Source organism: Protopterus annectens, chromosome 6.part0, assembly GCF_019279795.1.
Source record: "Protopterus annectens isolate FY-2018-M chromosome 6.part0, PAN1.0, whole genome shotgun sequence".
NCBI lineage: Eukaryota > Metazoa > Chordata > Ceratodontiformes > Protopteridae > Protopterus > Protopterus annectens.
This window is the reverse complement of record NC_056737.1, coordinates 1,759,922,646-1,759,941,226: the sequence shown is the minus strand read 5'-3', so window position 1 is coordinate 1,759,941,226 and position 18,581 is coordinate 1,759,922,646.

Sequence of the window (18,581 nt, the reverse complement as noted above, 5' to 3'; positions counted from 1 at the left end):
TGTCCCAAGGTCTCATCACACTTTCAGTGTTAAGTATACTACCACCTATGTTGTAGTTCATGGGTACAGAGTTTTTACCAAAGGGGATGACAATGCACTTTTTGGCATTGAGCTTGAGGCCATGGCTTTGACACCAGGCATCTGTCTCAGTGAGGCCCTTTTGTAGGATGTCCACATCATTAGGAGTTTTGATTATGGCTCCTAGTTTGCAGTCATCTGCGAACTTCATTAGCCAAAGACCTTCTGTGTTAGCCTGTACTTCAAAGAAGTAGATACCAAACAGGAGAGGACCCAGGACTGAACCCTGTGGTACTCCACTTGTCACTGGTCTGGTCGGATTTGGAGTCTGCTACTTTCACAGTGTGGGTTCTGTCAGTGAGCCAGTTGGCAACCCATCTTGTGACATAGGGATTTATACCTAGTTTAGTGAGTTTATCTATAATTCCAGAGTGGGGGATGGTGTCAAAAGCCTTGGCAAGATCTAGATAGGCTGTGTGAACCACCTTACCCTTGTCTACAGCTTTGGTGACTGCTTCAAAGAAGTCTATCAGGTTTAGGAGACATGATCTGCCTTCTACAAACCCAAACTGGGTGGGATCCAGAGTTTGGAGATTACCAATGTCTTTGTTTATAAGTTCCATGATGATACGTTCCATGGCCTTACAGACCAGGCTCATCAGGCTAATGGGGTGGTAGTTCCCGGGGTCCGTGGTGGCTCCCCCCTTGTGGAGTGGGTTAACCGTTGCTGTGCACAATTCAGCAGGCACAAAGCCTGAGGTGAGGCTATGATTGAACATGGTACTTAGGTTGGGTGCCAGTTCATTCTGTAGTTCGTGTAGAACACAGCCTGGGATGTTGTCTGGTCCCATGGATGCTGTGTTCTTGGCTTTGGAGAGTGTGGTTTTTACCTGTGCAGCCTTGATTACAGGAACTTTGCATTCTTCTGGTATAGAGATGGGCTCTTTAGGGGGTGAGAGGGGGGTAAAGTTAGCACCGAACCTATCTGCCAGGATGTTGGCAATATCAGTTGGGTCTGTATATTTAGTGCTATTGTGCTGTAACTCAGAGCAGATCTGAATGTTGCCATTCAGATTCTCGACATAGCTATAGAATGCTTTCTGGTTGTCTTTAGAATCAGTGGCGATTTTGTTTTCGTAACTAGCTTTGGAGGATTTTATCAGGGATCACAGCTTCTTACTGAGGCTAACCAGGGAGCTCCTCCACTCATGGGATTTTACTCTCTTTTGCAAGAGTTTCTTCCTTCTGTTGTACAGTTTGTTTATAGCAGGGGACCACCAGATTGGCTTCCTTTTCTTGGAGGATAACGTCTTGGTTCTGTTTGGGATAGCACGATCCATGCACTCATGTAAGTGCTTATAAAGTGCAATTGTGTAGGATTCAGTAGTCGTAACTGTGTTGTCCATCTGCATGGGTGACATGAAGTTCACCGCTTCTGTCTTAAGAAGCATGAAGTTGGCTTTGAAGAAATTTTTTATTATGGTTTCCTTAATGGGGTGTGGAGGCAGGATGTGGATATCTAGGGTAATTAGCTTATGGTTGGATCGGACCAATGAGGCATTGACTTCAGGTGTGGAGCATCGGTCATGGTCACTCATATTGGTAATGACTAGATCTAGGATATTGTTGCCCATAGGGGGGGTGTGGATAAGTTGATCCAGGGCATTGGAGTTTATGAATTCCAGAAAGCGTTGAGCAAAGAAGTTGGTACATGACTAGGTTTCCCAGTTAATGGTGGGGTAGTTGAAATCACCCATTATTAGGGTGTTTGGTTGAACCCTAATGTTTTCCAGTACATCAAGAAAAGAGGAGTGGGAATCCTGGGGCATGGTGGGTGATCTGTAGCAAGCTACAATTTGGATTGCAGTTCTGCCCAGAGTTAGTTGCACTTGGATAACCTCGGCTGCATTATGCTGAGCAACTAGACTGGAGGTGTGGATATCCTTAATGAATATGGATACACCTCTGCCTTTGTCTTTAATCCTCAGTAATTTGTCCGAAAACCATGGACTTTATGAGCAACACACCCAACATATAAGGCAAAAATCAGGACAGCCTGTGAAAATTTGGACAGTTGAGAGGCATGGAAGGTGAGTATAAACATAACAGACAGTGTTGCACTTTCTTTCTGAAAGTGATCACTGACTTTTTAATGGCTTTGATAGCTGTAAAACGCTTAGTGTTTTTTCTTTTATCATTTTTACTGTAACTTGTGGCACATGCGGTAGCGTTGTCACCTCACAGTAAGACATTGTCCTGTTCGATTCTCAGCTAAAGCGCCTTCTGTGTGGAGACATGCGTAAATGGGCATACCTTCATTGAAGATTGTGTGTCAGGCCTGGCAAGTCGGTATGTAATAATCTACTGCCAATCATTAGCAGACCGGAGTTCCGCTGTGGTGACCCCTAACCGGGAAAAGTCGAAAGATACAGCAACAACTGTAACTTGTGGCATATGGAGCAAATAAACCTCCATGCACTACAAAGAATTATGATGGGGTCACCATTGCTAATCTAATATTATGTGTGCTCAACATGGATGCCAAAATTCACCTCTAAGGCTTCGCTCTTGAGGTTAATTTCTTGGAATCCATGTTTCAAACACATAATAACAGAGTTAGTATTGGTGAATCACACATAATCCTTTATGATATACTCACTTCTCCTGATTTGCCTCCAGTACTCTTCTTATAGGTATGTCAAATGGAGTTTCTTTGAACCTCACAAATTGGATATTCATTTTTTGCCCTGGTTGAGAAACAGATGTACTCCTTTGGAGGTCAGTTTTTAAACAACAGTATTTGCTCTTCACATTATTGTCTTCCCAGATACAGTCAACAAAGGATACTACGAATTCCTTCATACATTTCACAGTTTAAACTGTACTTGTATCACTGTAAGATTTAATGCTCAGTTTTTGCTTTATTTTGCAGCCTGAGAAACTTTACATGATTCATATTTTTTTCTCACTAAATGTGACATAAATTAGATGTTCCCTTGTGCTGATACATTTGGCTACCAAATTCACTTGTACAAAAGTACTCGCATTCCATAACTATCTTCAACCACTTTCATATTATCATTTTTTTCTTGAAACCAAATTTCATATCAGATCGTATTAAATGTCCCCTTGTGCTTCTTCACTTAACTATAAAACATGATTAGCCAGATGTAACCATGTACCAAGGATATCTTCAATCATTCTTAATCATTCAAACATTACTAGATTATTTCTACTTGAAACAAAGGGTGGCATTCATAGCATAGAGATCACATTTGAGTTACAGTTATCTGTGAGCAGCACTGTTACACCAGTTTGCAAGTACACTAAGCACAGGTTATTCACCTTGACTAAGTAAATGTAAAAGTTTTTTTTTTTTAATAATTACACTTACATGCAGCAAAAGTGTAAAGTAGCTGAAGTCGATTCTTAAGTATGCGTGAAATACTATGTGAAAATTTAAGGCTTTGTAAGATTTTATATATACCCAGAAAATGAGGATGAACACGATTTGTACAAGCATGCTTGAAAGAGTTAAGGCAAGCAGCAGACAGGGCAGCTTTTATTATTAACTTTCAAATGATATAAAGGGGGTTAATATGTTATAGTTAGGGTATGCTTATGTGGACACCCTGTTGCTTACTTTAAAGAATGGAAAGGAGTGATAGGAAATCTTGAAAAAGGGAAGATATAACAATGAGGAAAACATTAGAGGAACCCATCAAGAGGGTTGTTCAGGAAGATGTGGGAAAGGATGGACACTATGTTTTGTCCTGGGATAGGCCCCCCCCTATTTTTCTTTCTTTTTTTTATATAAGTGAAGAGTTTAGGTGAAAAGTAGGTAAGTAAGAGGGTGTAGGACAGAGGATAAGGGAAGGAGAGAAGTGATGAGGAGTTCAGCCCAGAAGGAACCCCTGATCTATAGGACCTCAAACGTTTCCACTAACTGATGCTATTGCAGTGAATGACTCAGATGTTGAGGGGTAGGGAGCAGTTGTGGCCCTGTAGTCAGCACCACCTAGGGCAGTGAATCTTCAGCCAACTGAAGAGCATTCTGGGATAGCTGAATGTTTCTAAGCTACTTGGAAGACTATCCAAGTCTGAAAGTCATGTACCAGGTTGTCTACAGGATCTGTACCAACTCCTCAACCCTATGAGGATATCCCTGGCTAGGCAGAAGGTGAATGTTCCCTGAACTAGGAGGTATATTGCTGGGCTGTTCCTAAGGATTCTGGACTTTAGAAAATTTGACAGAAATGGGAGATAAAAAATATAAAATGACAAATGGATGCATAATTAAAATAAGAAAATTAGAGAATGGGGAGGGTTAAAGAAGAAATGCATGCAATAAATTCACACACAAGCTGGACTAGAAAGAATATGTATGGCTGCTATAATTAGATGCATGCCTCTTTCCAGGACTGAATGACAAAGAGAATTTTAAAATCTATTTGAAAAGAAAGACTGAAGCATTAGATTCTGAAGGCTAAATTATGTCATGTGATTTATGTGTTTGTATATGAATGTTGGGGAATTGTCACATCTTTGTCTGATGAAGTTCCAGTGTTAGAATAAAAGTGCTAATGAGTTGTGAAGAATTTATTAAATTGTTGTATGGTTGTTTTGTTTGTTACTGTTGTCCTGTTGGCAACTGTGGAAGTTTATCAAAAGTTTTTTTTTTTTATTTGTAGCATCTATCACTTCATTTATGGTTAGTTCAAGCTTGCTGAGTTTATCCCAACAAACTAGTTTTTTGGTCTTGTCTTCAGGACTTATGTTACAGGACACACCTTCTGGGCTGTTGTTAAATAGGCCATTAATGAGATGCTTCAGAATTTTGGTGTATCTGCCAGCAAGGAATCAGGTCTGGATGATATATTTTCAAGCTGTTTAGTAATACCAGTGAACTCTTTTAGATTACCTCTGTTATTTACATGGCAGAGGATATTAACATTGGCAACAAATTTCAAGGGTTTGAAAAAGGCTTTCTGAAGTGGAAAAGGCTTTAATGGGATATTTTTTGAAAAGTGCCTGGAGGTGAAAATGGTCCTGATAGGACTAGCAGGAAATAACTTCATGGGGGAAATAAAGGAAGCTTTGAAGACCCTCAAAGAAAAAAAATGATTTGCAATATATCCAGATGTTATTTGACAATAACAAAACATTTTATCTGAGAGTTAAATGTTAAAATTACTATGCAGTATAATAAATTGAAGCCTCTCATGACTGTCAGCAATTTTAAGACTAAAATTGAATTGATTCAGTGAAAACTTATTGATGGAATGACATCCAAAAAAGAGAAAACTTAAGACATTTGAAAGTGATAGGATTATGAAAGTGGTCACATTTTTTTTAATAAACAGAAGAGAGCAATGTACCTGACTCAAATGAGGATTCACAGAATTCAAAGAATAATAATAATAATAATAATACAAATAATTATAATGCTGAAAGAGAAGTCTACAGATTGAAGAGGATACAAGAAAAGAAGAATAAAATGGTAATTCTGGTGGCTTTCAAAGTGGAACCGATCAGAATAGAAATACAGAGAGTCAAGGATTCTCAGCCCATGGAAGTTTACCAAGATGGTGGAAAGGAAACATAACCTGAATGCAGGTAGTCCACAAATGCCAATAATTCAAGGCAGTTCAATTTAAAAAAGGAGGAATCATTGGAAAGTGAAGATATGGGAGAAAAAGGTAGTGTAACAGATTATTCTTTTAAAATGATCAATTTATTGAACTATGTTTTCAGTGACATGGATGTAAGCATGTTGAGCAGATGATGGCCTTTTGTGCCAGCTCAAACTGATAGTTTGAGACAATTAATTATTTGCATGAATATGTGAGACAGCTTTATATGAACAGGATATTTTCCAAAGGCATGCAGCAGGTGGATTGGATACTCTAAAATGGCCATAGGTGTGAGTGTGCATGTGAGTAAGTGGTGTGGAAGAACTACCACTGCAGGTTAGCCACCTGGTGGTGTAAACCTTGGTTGTAGATTATTGTCACTGTTAAACTGACACCCCAACCTGAAGTTCAAAAATGGAAAAAAGGAATGGTAGATGGATAGATGTATATGAACAGGTTCATGGCAGTAGAATGTTTTAAGAAAAAACAAATATGTATAACCTGTTGAACAAGCTAGAACTAGAAGATTTTTTAAAGATGACAGAAAGAAAAACTGAGGAATCTTTTACTAAAGGAACCTGAATGGAAATTTTACAATTTGCATTCTGAAGAAAGAAAAGCATTAATGGACATGAAAAATAATGAAAGTATCTTTATTACCTAAGGGAGACAATGGCAATGCCCTATTCATTTTGGAATTTTCTTATTATAAAATAAGTATGTTTAAACTTTTGGAAGATATAAAAGAAGTGTCATGGACTGATAAAAAGAAATGTTTTAGGTTCCTTTATTATTTTATAGAAAATGACTTATCAGAGGTCTTACTGATAGTGTTTTGCAGAATATTTTAGGAATCATGTACCAAACATTTGTAAAATATTTGAGCTACCAAAAGTTTATAAAGATATGAATGATCTGACCCTGAGTTCTATAGTGGCTAGTCAAGGAAGTAAGAATCAATAGTCATTTTAGTTGATACATTCTTAAAAAAGGTAATGATAAAAAATTATGCCTTTATTAAAAATTCATTTGATTTTATGCAAATATTTTCTTCAGTAGACATACAAAATTCAGATTTGCTTGCGACTGCAGATGTAGCTTCATTATACTTAATTTGTCAAATATGTTTTCTTCTAACTATTGTAGATTGTTCAAATAATTTTTGCATGTGATTTTAACATATAACTATTTTGAGTTTGATTCACATGTTATAAGCAAATAAATGGGGTGGTGATGAGAGATGCTATGACTTCAAGCTATACCAATCTCTTTATGTTTAGCTGGGAAAAGACTTTGTATATAAATCAAAATATATGTAATTTATAATTGTATGCAAATGTTTTATTGATGATGTGTCTTAATATGTGAAGGAAGTGAATATCAATTATTGGGTTTTATTCAATATTCAAATACAGTGATGCTTTACTCAATTTTCTTGATTTAGCGGTTTACAAAAACAGGGTATTGAATGCATGCAAGAATTTATAAAAAGGAAGTGCTAATCTAGATTATTGCCTAGAACATAGCAACATGCATTTGAATGATTTAAAGACAAGATAGGTTAAAGGCAGTTTACTAGGTAAGCAGAATGTCAGATGACAATGAATTCTTTAAAAAGGAAAATGAGGTTTTAGCTCAAAAAAATTTGCTATAGAGACTACCAAGAAATTTAGTGGAAAGTATTTTCCAGGATATAAAGAACAATAGACAATTTAAATATAAGCTTTGTAGATTGCCTGTGAATGATGAAGTCAGCACTGAATCTGCCCAAAAAGAAAAGGAATAGACTGTTTTTTTTTTTAATTAATAAATTTATCATTCCTAGGAAGTCAAAAAGAATAGTAAGGAATAATCGGAAATTCCTTGCTAACTTTCCAGAAACTAGTAGCAATATAGGAGTGATGCATATGTTTGTAAGGCAAACAGGTAGCCATTTGAAAAAAAAATAGGTTTTGAGCTAGGTTAGCAACGTTATCAGAAACTTCATGCAAAAAGCCATTTGGTGTATATACAGTACATCCTGCACTGTACATAATAATATTATATTAATGGAGGCAGCTCAGCTTTTGTTAATATAAAAATATCAGTATTAAGGAGGTTTTCAGTGTCAAATCAAATGTTGTGGTCTATGTAACAGTGTGTACAGACTGCAAAGCATTTTATATAGGTAGAAAAACAAGAGAATTATACCATATAATTTTTTGAATATTTGCATGCATTAGAAAGATTGGATGTAAGTAATATACTAGTCAAGCATATGTGTTTATATTAGAAGCTGAAGATGAGCTGGAGTGGAAATAATATGTATTATAGTTAAATTTGAAGTCTCCTTCATTCCGGGATTAAATAATACAATTTTAAAATATAGTAAAAAGAAAAAAATCACGGAAGCATTCATTTGTAAGTGCTAAATCATGTCATGTGATTTATGTATTTGCATATGAATGCTGGGAGATTTCAACATCTTTGTCTGACAAATCTCCCATGTTGGAATGAAAGTGTTAGCAGGTTATGAATAATTTATTAAATTATTGTTTTCTTTGTGTATAGCTGTTTTGATTTTTATTGTTATCTTACAGGTAACTGTGAAAGTCCAACAGAAGGCTTTTTATTTGTAACATTCATACATAATGTGAGACACTCCTATCAACTATTATTTTTTGTACATTTTTTTTTTATTGTCATCTTATAGGCAATGGTGGAAGTTCATCTTTATTCACATTGAATTTTATCTTTATTAAATATTTATTCAAGTAAAACAAAATTTTTGGAAAATGCTTATGGATGAGTAGGAACAATGAGTATACTGCTATCATGCTAACAAGTGGTAGTGATTTTTCCATTTACAGCCTACTGATACTAATGAAATATGCTGGTTTAATCTAAGAAATGGTACTACATTTGACATTTCTGCCTGATAAGGATTTTTCTACCATGATGTCTTTGAGTATAGATTACTCTTGCAGTTAAAAACAGAAAAAACACACTTATTACTTAATATACCTTTTTAATGTAAATAATAGTTTTGGTCATACTAACAAGCATCCTCAGTCAGCCTTGCCAATATTGTGTTCTGCTGGAATTAATTTGTATTCTATTTCCTCATCAACTGCATAGAGAACAGGGCTGTATATCACTTCAGTGAAAAATCAATTCAGTGAACGGCATTTTTGGTTCACTTAAATCGAACTTGATGTTCATTGAACTGATTATACTGAGATCACTGTACAGCGAGGATCAGGAAATTTGCCCTTTCCCCACTGTAGTTTGATTGCTGAGTTGGGTATATATATATATATATATATATATATATATATATATATATATATATATATATATATATATATATAATTAGTGGAGGGTGTGGGGGGTGCAGACCTCCACAACAGCAGATTTTGATGAATGGCATTTCCAGTGAAATGCCATTCACTGAATTTTCACTTTGCTGAAGTGATACAGTCCCAGAAAACACATAACAGCATGGGTATTTCCCTGTCTCACATTTTTGCTCCTTAATATTTCTGACATGATTGCAAGTATTATTCAGCAAGGAAATGAAGTTATTGTTGCATTTGCTAAGTATGTGGGCTTATACCCTTAATCATTTATTTTCATTTTTTTTAAATACACTTTCATTTAGTAAACATGGAAACAGTAAAACACAGATTGTCATACAGTCATTACACCTACTCCACCTGTGGTAATATTTCATCGTAGTCTGAGCTGAAATTGTAGGAGTGCATCCTCTTTCAAATTATTGCACTTTTATATGTGTGCACAGCTTAACTGTTTGGGGGAGTGCTGTTTTCTGGAATCTTAGCATATACTTCTGGAGTATGTTATACTTTCCACTATGCTTCATATATTTAAGTTGAAGTTTTATGTAATATCTTGTGACTTTTTTGTAGGCAGCACAGTTTTACCTTCCCCTCTCAAAGGCAGAAGCTGTACACACATAAACACACAACAACTGAATGACGTCCTTCCAGATAAACTTTCATTTAACAAAACATATACCACCACAGATGGGTGCAGTACATTTAGTTCATGGCAATGTGTTGTTTGATAATTTGCTGCTTAATAAGTATAAGCAAATATGGGGATGTTGTGTAGAAATGTATACAGAAGTAATACAACTAGTCACCTCTCATTAACCTTTGTGCTAGTCATTCACTTGTTACTTTAACCCATCCCATAACCAAAAAAAAAAAAAAATCTCACTATGACTAGAGTGAGTTGCCTGAGTTCAGCCATCTTATATGTGTAGGTAATATTGTGGAAGAAATGAGCATGTCATACAATTATCATAGTAAAAGTATTTTTTGGCCTATTGAAACAAAATACTTTTTTTACAAAAACTGCCTTCATGTAGTGCAAGTAATAATTAAGCTAATACCTACTGTGCATGTAATTATGTGACAATGCAAATATGCTTTTTGTTTGTGCATAAATATATATGTGACAATAAAATTTGGAAGTGTACTCATGCAGAGGTACATCTGTATTTTACTTTACTAATGTATATACATTGATATTTATGCACAAAAGTATGTCATCACACAAATATTCAATATTTATATATATAGATGCATTTCTGTACACAGATTTGTTTATGCTTTCCCATCCATTAACTTAGATATAGATACATATTTTCAGTTGCACCTACATTTTGTCTAGCATATACCTTCAATTTTGCAAATGTTGTATAGTATGTTTTTAAGCCTATGTTTAGCATAATTTAAAAATGTATATTTACTATAGAACTCTGGCCATCTCACAGTCACCTGATCGACCCACTTATCCAGCTAGTCAGGCCTATTTTTCTGCAGGTCATTGTACCTATGTCAGCACTTGGGGCTAGACTGAATGATCCCTGTCGGGGATAACAGGCACTCACCCAAATCCTGCTAGATACCAGTTTTCTTCTAGTATGACAGATGGACACATGATTCAATCATATCCAATTACAAATCCCTAAGAAGGTAGGACATTATCTTGGTCTCTCTGTCGGACCTGCTTGGAGCTCAGTCTTGTGCCTTCACAGGTGCTGGCATTATTCAAAGTTGCAGTACCAGAATAAGGAATGTACATTCAGGGCTGTGGTGCACAGGTTTGGAACCATACCTTCTGGGATGTGGCACTACCATTATAAACATGGCCTGTAGACACATTACTAATGGAATTGATAAAACTAGTAAGTTTTGTTTCACCAAATTGCTTTGTCACACACATTTAAAGCAATACTTTCACATTTCCTTTCCATTCAGAATAAAATTCAGTAATGAAACTATTACTTTTAAAGTTGCTTACATTCTGTTTCTGGTTATCTGACTAAATTGTATTATTTTTATATGAATAGTAAATCTAGTGATGATGCATGAATACATTCTTTCAGTGTACCATTTTCAGTATTGCATCTGTGTAAATAATTTCACTTTACATACTTTCATTTTTTCCTACATAAAGATATGTCACTGTGTATGTCATTATGAAATGTATTATGTATTAAGTGACTTCAGGTAATATAGTCTGTCAGTATGCGGCATGGTCATGAATATGCAGGCTCAATGATATCTCATTCCATTTTCCTTTTTCTAATCATAGGGATTTTTGAGAATACCTATGGGTGTTTTTGCATTCATCAGGACAGCTGAGGTGTGCAGGGGACTAATGCAGATCCTGCTGCTGCTTTAGGCACATTCACAAGTACATGCATAAGCTGTGCTTATATGGACTGGTGAATTATGTGCTCATAGAAATAAGTATAAATACATCTAATTTTCATATAACAGGTGTGAATGACCCTGAACTTACATGAATACATTTAATATCACCATGTTAACTTGCAAATACTCGAGATAGGTAGGAAATACTTTTCTGAAAAGCAAAATCATCTGACTCTTTACAGCAACCAACTCCTTCCCCTGTGGTTCTGCTTTTGTAGGCCTACAACTTTTTATTTCCTTCTACAACACCCTCCACATTACTATTCTGTGAGACTTTGAAGCAGACTGATTCCATGTCTTAACTGAATTGCAGCATATTCATTTCATCATCCTGTGCTATTTCTAAGAATCTGTCCCCTTGTCTATATTAATCCTCCTTCTTGATCTTGACTTTCTTGAATACATCACTCATTTTCCTTCACTTTATTTTCTTTTTTAATCTGTTGTGCCATAAATTTGCTTTGCAGATATTCAGTCTGATTTAAATGTTTGTTGTATTTCAATTTATCTTTCATATCAAATCTTCCCTCCTTTTTACCCTTCTACCATTTGCCATTATTCTGACTACATTATCACATTTTTATTTACAACTGCATACATTGATCAAATGCTATGCTACCAACCAGACATTTTAACTATAACTGAAACTTGGCTAGAACCCCCATATCAGATAAGAGTAAAATACTACAATGATACAATGTACTAAAATAGACTGCATTACTATAAGAACCAATTGGTTAGTAGTTATGTGCTCCATAATGTAGACATCAATCTTTTGAATAAGAAAACACAAACTTTCTGTTCCTACACTGGTGGCATGGAGGAGTAAAGCCCTACTATCACCCAGATGACTCGCTTTCAGTTCTTGACTCAGGTGTTTGATGGTGCATGCAGATAGGAAGGGTTGGCATGCCTGTACTGAGAGTTGTTTTGAGGGATGCATGTCAGGGAACACTGATGTGTTATCTCTTGGGTGGAGACAAGGGAGACAACAGTGCTTAGTGCTGCTTGGGAGTTGATAAGGTCTACTGTTGATGTCAGTCCCCTTGCAGAAGTAAGCAGCCAGTCAGCTCTGATGTCCACTGCAAGGGGGCAGGCAGCTCTGATGTCAATTGCAAGTCCCATTATGGGCAGACACTGGGATGTACCCAAGAGCTGTGTGATGCTGCATCTGGTGCCTCAGTTTCCTTACCAGCCATGAACATGGGTCAGAGGAGGTCTGAGCATATAAAAGAGTTTTTACCCGTCAGATAATGAGATGGTTTGTGAACTGAAGGGAGGGAAAACTAACTAAAAGTGCTTGCCTTCTCAAAATTGCATTTATTAATACTTTATCTAAAAACTAGCAAACACCAAACACTACAAACAATATAGATCCATATTCAACCAAACTAAATCTCACACAATATTAACAGTTGTGGAAATTCTTAAAAAGATACCTACAAATATTAAGCACAATATAATCATACTAGGAGACAGATACTAACTATTCTTCAGTATCCAGCTGTTGTTGTTCTTTTCAGCTTTTCCTGGTTAGGGGTCGCCACAGCAGAACTCCGGTCTGCTAATGATTGGCAGTAGATTTTTATGGTGCCAAGTTGCCAGCCCGACGCCCAACCATCAGCGAAGGCACGCCCATTCACACATGTCTTTCGAATGCCACTTGACTGCGGGGAGGACATGCAGACTCCACACAGAAGGCACTCCAGCCGAGAAGTGAACAGGTGAACCTCTTGCTGTGAGGCAACAACACTACCGCTGCACCACCGCGGCTCTTCAGTATCCAACTGTAGCATTATGAATTTAAAAATACTGCCAATAAGCCTGTTTGGACTAGTTGAAATTATTAATCAGCCCACAAAAACAGATATATCTACACAAAGAAAGAACATATTACATTGCATAATATTTAAGATCACAAAAATAGTTTATGAAGCTGGTGCCCTTTTTGAATCAATTAGTGAGCACTACCAGCTCGCATGTTAGGGACATATGGAAAAGTTGCAAAACCAGACTACCATCCAATTAACACAATAAAAAAAATTGTCAGAGGATACTTTCAGTTCAATATTACATCTTTCTAGCCGGTAATCACAAAATATTTACAACTAGATGAAGCTATAGCCCTATTCATAGACCTTCTTAGATGTATTAAATTTAACAACACTATTGCGAAAAATAAAATAAAAGTATTGATTAACTAAAGAAAATAAGTAAAAGATAGCACAAAGGGAAAAACCTTGTAAAAACTGGGAAAGTTGACAGACTACAACAGTTCATCATGCATACAAAACATTAAGAAACTATTGGCACAAACCACAGACAACAAATTCTTAAAAATCTGACAACCTTCTTGCATAACATTAATAAACTTACAGCCCCTGGGGAGAAAAACAAGTTCATCTGATACTAGATGAATCAAGGTACACAATTGCTTATAAAATGAACTTACACTTCATACAAGTAGATTGTACAGCAATGAAACACTAACAAAAATATTCATATATTTGAAATTAATGAACTAAAAGGGACAGGAATATCTCTGTTTTACAACAGATATCTGAGAAGGATGTGAATATACACTTACTTATGAAAGTTTGATTTAAATTATCTTTAATTAATTCCATTTTAGACAACTCCATAGATATCTTTTTGTGCTGTATCCCATATGTTTTTCTGTATATCTTATCAATTCATTCCTTGTACCTTCATCATTATTTACTGTATAGAAAAGTTCTACTCTTTTGAAAAAACAACCATTCTTCCACAGTAACATTTAAAATGCTTATTATTATTATGGTCAGCCACCTTACCTCCAAATGTCTGTGTTATACTCGCTGGCTGGGTATCTATTTGACATAATAACAGACAGAGTTACAGGTATTGACAGTTTTGCTACTTGCAAGGTGACATGCATAATTGTACACACCCTTCAGAAAGTCTGTTTACTGTATAAGGTATGTTCTGTCATTCATGCAGATCACATAGCTGTACTCCATGAATACAAACTGAAACTCACCACCACAACATGGAATCAGTAAATTACATTGAAAGATGTACTCATTAAACCTTTCACAACATTGTAGTGAAGAAAAAGAACCTCATAGAGGAACAAGAGAGAAACATGTCTCACACAATTAAACTGTCAAAGTAGGGGCAATGCATATGTAAAGATGTCTTGAGAGATGAAGCTCAGTGAATTTGATATGTCCCATATCATTGTAGATGGTTTATGATGAACTTCCTTCAGATCTCCCTGGTTTGTGCGCATGTGCACATATGCACATGTGTATGGACTTGCATGCCCCTGTGTATGTGTGCACGTTGTGATGATATGAGGTATTGTCAGCTATGCCAGGAGAAGTAGGGCAGTGGATGTGTAACATATGTCAGCATAGCTAGCTGGAGTTTTGTAAAGAATTATGTTATTTGTATATCAAACTGATTTGTACAGGTGGTTGTGTTGAAAATGTATGTGTAAAGCTACTTGTGTTAAAAATGTACCAACAGTGGCTCCTGATGGACAGAAAAGAAATACATCTGTATGTCAGACTGTATTGTAACTGTTGAAATGAATATAATGTAACATAGGATCCTGGAAGAGAAGTGGTTAATCTCAGTCCAGCTAACTTTGAAAAATAGTCTGAAATTAAATTACCTGGTTTAGGCCATAAAATTGTATCTACAGTCATGACTGCGGCCAGAGACAAACTGGCTGTGAAAACCAAGACTAGAAATCCTACTGCATTGTCATTAGGGGTAAACTAATTGTTAACCTGGAAGGGTGGAAGTTTTTGAAATGGTTTTATAGCTTTTAGATACTATAACACATCTTAGCAAAGCTCTATGTGTATGTATTATGACACATATGTGCTAGATTCTGGTTCATTTTATAGTAAAGGGGGTAGTGTGAGAACCAGAGTTTGATGACCAGATGTATGTAATGTCATTCTGTAATCCAGCACTGAAATGATGCCTTAATACTAGATGAGACAGAAGTCTCAGGGCAGTCTATTTTTGAAACCTGACAAAGAAAGATCACTCACCCACTTCATCTTGCCTTGCTTTAGTAAGTAAACAGGGAATAGTAATTCTTTAGATCAGTCAGGAAAATATAGTGAAATTAGTTAAGTAATGTTTTTTAATGTATCTGTGTGAATCTGTCCATCTGTGTTATTTTTAATATTTCCTGTGATTGAAACTCTGGTTTATTGTAAATAGATATTTAATATTTTCATGATCTTTTATTATTCACTATTAAATATATTTAAACTTTTCATCATGGCTGGTCTTTCAGAGAATATTTTAAACTTCAAGAGTACTTATATTTATTAGGTGACACTGTGGCCACTTCTAAAAGACTTGGTGCATAGGTCAAATACTACCATTTGTATTAATATTATTTTACTAAGTATAATTGGATACCCTGGTAACAGCCTTAGAGTAGCTGGCTTTGGAGTGTTCTTGTGGCAGTATCTACCCTATTGTCTGGATAGAGGGGGCATAGCTGGTAAATCTATGTCAGCCTTTTCCAGGCATGTCTGCATGTTTGAAAATCAAATCTCAGATAGTGTGTATGTCAACTACTTGGAGCAGGCACACAGAGCAAAATTTAAAACCACCTAACTTAACTAGGTTATGCACTTGTTATAATGAATGTTTGGGCAACCAGATACTCCTGACAAACAAGACTTGTTGAAATTGCTTCCAATGAAGTGACCACAAATGCAATCTAATAAACTCTGAAGAAATTTCATTAACTACTTAAAAAAAATAATCTTTGTTTCATAGTATTATTTATCTGTTGCTTACTAAAGCCTTAGTGTGGAATTTTACCATGCAAACATTCCTTAGCCTAAATCCTGCTAGTTAACTGGGGATACACCTAAGAAGTACTCGACCAAAACTGTGCAATTTGTGTGTGTGAGTCTGTGTGTGTGTGTGTGTGTGTGTGTGTGTGTGTGTGTGTGTGTGTGTGTGTGTGTGTGTGTGTGTTGTGTGTTGGGGGTCTACATTTCATAGTACAATGTCCTGTACTTTTTCATGTGAAGATTTTTTTAGAAGAAGGAGAAGAAAGATTTGATTTACTGTCATTATGCAGTCAGTTATTAATGTTTCATTTCTAGGATTATGACACGGAGCCTGATATTATTTTCCTGACATCTTATGCCTGTTTTTATAAAGCTGATAATCTAATCTCTAAACTATCTTGCTCATTATTAGGTGACCAGACAGTGATTTTACACCTATCTCTGACTACTGTAATTAGCTATATGCTCATTGTCCCAGCCTACTGTAAACAGTCATGGCCTTAAACAGGTGATGTGACCTTCACTTATTACTTCTAAAGGCATCAAAACAGTGCATTTCAGACTTAAAAAAATTCTAGCAGATACACTGAGGTTGGCAATTTCGGCAAAGTGAAAAGTAAACAGGGGAAAAGTAGAAGAGGAGAAGTGAAACTGATGCCATCCCTCTGAGGGTACATTGATAAGCAAGTTAAATCTCCACCCTGTCTGTTGTACTAAACCCAGTAACATTAATTGTGCAAAAGATTACCTTTTAGAATTCACTGCAGACTTTTATAACCAGATGTTCTGGTGTATTTCTGTCTCTGCATAGGGCAATAACATTTTTTTTTGCATGAGTTAACCACTTGAAGTTTATCATTTTGTTAGGTGGAATGACTTTAGATGCTTATTCAGATGAGCAGAGGTACTTTTTAAAGGAAGGGGTAGCTAAGTATGACTTGAAAAGTATATCAGAATGAGAAGCCATAACTTTGGAGTCTATGTGTTGTACAAGCAACATGACCAAGTTTTTCCCCATGGCAGGAGTTTGTAATATGGTAGTGACTGTTGCAGTGGTTTTGGAAAAATGCAAGAAAGTATGCTGTCAGTAGAGGACACAGGGAAGACAGAGGGACTTTATGTCTTCTAAAGATTGCTCCATGTCAAGCAGAGTACCTCTCTAGCCCTCTTTAAGAGGAACCTGGATGACTGGATGGGAAACAGAAAATACACCCCTGGGGTCCCATCTGTGTCCCTACTGGACAGGGGCAACAGGTGCTGACTTTGTGAGAAAATGGGTTTAAATCTTGGCTAGGTTTACAAGGGCCTATCGGCCAACAGCTTGGTATCATCCTATGAACATATGAACCTATCTATGCTGCACAGCATACATGCTAATGCTAAATCTCTTGTCGAAAGTTTCAGCATGTGCTCTGTAAATTAGCTAATATAATACAGCATATTCAGATACTCTGTGCACAAAAAAATATAGACGACATTATACAGAATCAAAGACTTCTAAGACACCAGTTCTCTCTCAAATCAAGATCGTCTAGGAGTCCTGTTTTGTATTCATTTTCATCTTCCAGACACAGTTTGTTATTGTAGAAATTAATAACATTTTACTTTTTGCATGCCTTTCTTAATATTGTGAAATATGAATGAAATTGATTTTAAATGGTTCTTGACCTTAGAGCAGTCAACATTATGTCACCATGGGTACTATATATATGTACATATATATATATATATATATATATATATATATATATAAATAAAAATGTAAATGTTCGTTTGTTCAAGATCTTAAATCTCCGAAAGTTCTTCACCGATTGCTTTGAAATTTTCACACAATGTTGCATTCGAATACGCGCGTGTTTTTATATACCTACTATTATATAGATGTCACATGTTGCATTCAAATACACGCATGTTTTTATATACCTACTATGGATTCTATATATTTGTATACAAATATGCAATTTTATATGTTTTTGTTATAACTTTCTTACTTCTTTTTCAGTGCAATCGATCTGCTTTAGTTCATCCAAATAATGCCTTCCAGAAGATCAAACTTAGGTCGTCGTACTCGTGGAGCAGAAGCAGTGCGACGAGTAATTGCAAATCAAACTGAGGAAGAACGGGCATCAGCGAACGAGCAAAACAGACAAAGAATGGCTCAAATATGTGCAGAGGAAGCAGCAGAGCAGCGTGCAGCCAGACTTGAGGATGCACGGTTGCGAGCACGGCAATCGTGTTCTGCAGCTTCAGATCTGCTTCGTTCTCCTCGAACGACACCAGCGGACGAAATAAATGCTTACCTGAAATACTCTACTTTGTGGCGATACATAAAGACATTAAAATTAACTACAAATATGTGTGTCAAGCTGCAAAACAATTGATCAGCTGAGATA